Here is a 3,972-nt window from a genome sequence, read left to right as displayed (position 1 = left end):
GAACCTTTCCCTTTCGCAGGCAAGTGCTTTACCAAATAAACTATCCAAGCACAAGTCTCGGCCTGTTCTCACAGTCTGCTATATCTCAGCTCCTACCTCAGTCGGTAGGCCATTTGCCTGTATAGGGCAAAGGTCCTGGGTTCAAGCCCTGGTCCCGCACACAGTTTTAATATGCTATGAAGATTCATATTAGCACACTCTCCACTGAAGAGTGAAAAATTCATTCTGGAAACTATGGTATGATTCATATTTTGGTAGGGTATGAATTGAACTACTTTGCAGTTTCTTTGTTGCTGCACAATGTCTAATTTTTTGCTATGTTTAAATCTTCAGAGGAACATACACAATTTGTATGTTATTGTCTTGGTGTGCACAGGGCCTCAAGCTGTAGCACGTAGCATTAATTTGTTTTGTGCTACATTTTTCTTCTTCTAACCCTTTGACCTGTCAAAGTTGTCTCTTGCTGTCATTGCTGTCCATTCCCCAAAAGTCTGTAGTTGTCACTTAATTACATTGCAGATTACATGGCATAAGACAGTATGATCTCACAGTTATTAAAAAATTGAAATACATTATGTTTAACTAATGACTATTTTTTTGTATAAATCTAGCCGTAGGAATGCTTCAGTGTGTTGACACAATATGATCAAAAAATTGGTTAGAAGATTTACAGATAGTATGCTTAATTAATGAAAACCAACCTGTAACTTCTGAGTGTATTCCAAAATATTTGTTTCCTTTTGAAGTGATAAATATCTTTACACTGTAATTACACTTCGTATGACTTTTTAGCACATTTTGCTACTTATTTGGGTTACATTTAGATAATTATTTTGCTGTGTCTTCTAAAATTGATATATTATTGTAAAGCCAATTAATGGAAAGAAAGCTTGGGGGGATGGGGGTCAGTATCACTGGAGTCATGTGGAGAATTCTGATTATTATGGAATAATCTACACAGTAATTTTTTACAGTGTGTATTGTGAAGTCATGTTTCTTAGCTAGATTACAACTTGTTTTCACATTTCATAATATTAACAATTAAATGTTATTTCTAGGATTCTGCTAGAGTGTGTTTCTGTACATTGCTACAATATGTACATGAGAAAGACACACAAATTTTATAAACTCTGTTTCAATCTGCCATTAAAATGCTTTATAGTGAAGAACTAACTTATATGTACAATGATGGATATGGGAAAGTTTCTGAGAGAAAATGTATGTAGTAGGGATGGAAATCAACTAACAGAAAGACAAATGAGTAAAATAATGATCAGTTTTTTCTTCCTCTGTTCCTACTAAACATACTAATCAGTTACTTTATTTTGATAAGATAATCTGTACACAAAGATGCTCTAACTTCTTTTATAGCAATCATGAATCTACTCCAGATATGTAATGAGAATGCCTAAGTATTGCAGAGATGCTGTCTGGCTTAATGATTACAACTGTCAAATAATTTTGTATAAGTTTTTTCTTGTCTTTTAGATTACGCCAGTAACACCCCATGCCCCTCCCTCAAAACCCCCATCAACCTACCCTGTTTCCGCAAAGAATCAAACTCCCATATATAAAAGAGCTTCAAATGTTTGATACACAATTTCCAACTTCAATATTAGTTGTATTGTACGAAACATTTAATGTAAGGCTGTACCTCATAATGAAGGATTATGAAAGCAGTTTAAATTTTTAAATTCAGCTAATAATTACACTATACAACAAAAAACTTTTTTTCGGGTACAGAGATAAAACATGGCGGAACTAACTAATCTGGATTTGCTGAATCTGAAAATGCAGTTAGATTTTTGTCATCACCCTCCAATTTTTTGTTACAGAGGTTTTTAAATGCCTATATCTAAAAACAGAGACTAGGGTGGTCTACACTAAATTTAGACAACATATAACATACTTAATGCCATAAAACTATCTTACTCTAATGTCCTGGGCCTAATGTACATTTTTACAAGAAAAATTGCAACATCCAATCCGTCAATGATGATGTTAATGATGGAGGGTTGAGTCCTTTGTATGTCAATTTCCTTCAATGTGATATATATCCTTCATGCTTTAAAAACCAACAGTAGTCACTTAACACTGAAGGGTTCCATCTACCTTTATCATGGCTTTCCACTTGCAAAATGTACTGATGGAACCTTTCTCCATGTTCATCACTAACCGCTCCGAATTTGGTGGGGAAGAAATCTAAATGAGAATGAAGGAAATGCATTTTTAGTGACATTCTGCATCCAAGATTTTTATAGTTCTCTAAAAGAATTCCCACTAATATGTCACTGTTTTCTGCTCTTGTATTTCCTAGGAAAACTTCAACGACGTCCTTAAAAGAATGCCAGGATGCAAGTTGTAACTGACTTAATTTTTCTTCGAAGTTCTTATGATGCATTAACTTCCTAATTTGAGGCCCAAAAAAATCCCCTCTTAAAATTTGCCATCACTTTATTCAGGGAACACTTCACATAGATACATGAAACCATTAGCATTTTTGTCCATTCTCTTGACAAAATTCTTCATAAGGCCAAGTTTACTATGCGGTGGGGGAACGAAAACATTTCGAGACTCCACCAAAGGTACATATTCCACATTTGCTCTCCCTGGAGCCAATTTCTCTTGTAGTGGCCACTGTATAATGTTTATCTGTTGCACTGCTGTCCCAAAGACAAAGGAAAATGTGGAAACACTTTGTAGACCAGTTAGTAAACCAGTCATCTTGAGATCACCACATATTTTCCAATTTCCTTCCTTATATGTAATAGCTTCAGTATTCCTGATAAATTAATGTAGTTATCTATAAGCACAAACATTGTCCATCATAGGGTAATATGTCATCAGATCATTTTTACATTGCCTAATGTGAGTAATTCTTGTTTCTTCATGAAGTAAGTTCCATTCCCTAAAACATGAAGATAAAATTTCTGCATGCTCCTTGGATAAGTATAAATCATTAATTAGGTCATTCAAACCTACTTGTGTAATTAAATGTGGTCTTTGTTCTGGAAAGTTCTCTTCTTCACTTGATTGTCATTGTGCTCCCTCAGCATTTGTAGATTTGTGATTGGAATTAGGAACTTCTTCCCACACTAGTGGAGGAGTTGGAACTGGCACGTCTTTACTGTAGGGAACAGGTCTAATTGCTGAGGGCAGGTTAAGGTACTTAATATTCTTCGTATTCTTTGAGGAAAAGCCAGTTACATTAGTCAAACAGAAGTAGCAACCATCAATATAATTTTGAAGCACTCACCAGACCATTTGTATGCCACATGGTAAGTGCTCTTTTTTTTTCCTTTTAGCCATTGTGTTAGTTATGTGAGGTGCCGAATCTTTATCCTGATCTCCCAGTTGGCATGTGAAGTATAAATGATATGACGCCTTCAGTAAGTTAGAAATTGGTCATCTTTGTTTCCTTGTCATGAATTCACCACACACATGACAAAATGAATCAGGATGGTTTGTACATGCACATTTTGATTTCTACATGTTGTATTTTCAATGTCTACAAAACACTTTTCTTTCAAATGAGCTAAGCCAGATCAATTCCTGAAAAAGAAAAGAAAAATTTAAAGACTTGAAATAATATAGAAGAAAGAGTAAGCAAATGTATGTGACAGGAGGGCTTAAATACACAATGGAAAATACATTAATGTTATATATTACATTTAAAAAGTAGTTCACACTAACATTAAGAACAAAATAGGTCACTGCATTAGCTTTATCACACTCCTCTCAAACACAAAGCACTTAAAAATTATACAGTAAAATTAACTATGTTATATAACTTGCAGGTCATAACTTTTAATCCTGACATGATGTACACTTTGTGATTTCACATTTTATGTCACATTATAATATAGAATTAAGTTTTATATGTACTTTGTCTGTACCAAAACCACTATTGACCAGTGTTATATAAAATACTGAAAATTAAATTTTTGTTAGCCCTGGACAGCATTAGACAGG

General features: G+C 34.2%; 1 long non-coding RNA gene across 1 annotated transcript; it reads right to left on the bottom strand.

Annotated features, from left to right (window-relative positions):
- Window positions 1-2,436: 2,436 nt before the first annotated feature.
- On the bottom strand, window positions 2,437-3,546 carry LOC126276560 (uncharacterized). The gene is made up of 3 exons (XR_007550607.1): window positions 3,257-3,546; window positions 2,983-3,149; window positions 2,437-2,908 (listed from the first exon to the last, which is right to left on the bottom strand). It is a non-coding gene; the product is annotated as an uncharacterized LOC126276560 (long non-coding RNA).
- Window positions 3,547-3,972: the final 426 nt, after the last annotated feature.

Source organism: Schistocerca gregaria, chromosome 1, assembly GCF_023897955.1.
Source record: "Schistocerca gregaria isolate iqSchGreg1 chromosome 1, iqSchGreg1.2, whole genome shotgun sequence".
In the NCBI taxonomy this organism is placed as follows: Eukaryota; Metazoa; Arthropoda; class Insecta; order Orthoptera; family Acrididae; genus Schistocerca; species Schistocerca gregaria.
The sequence above is the reverse complement of the archived record's forward strand: the minus strand, read 5'-3'. Positions and strand labels throughout refer to the sequence as shown.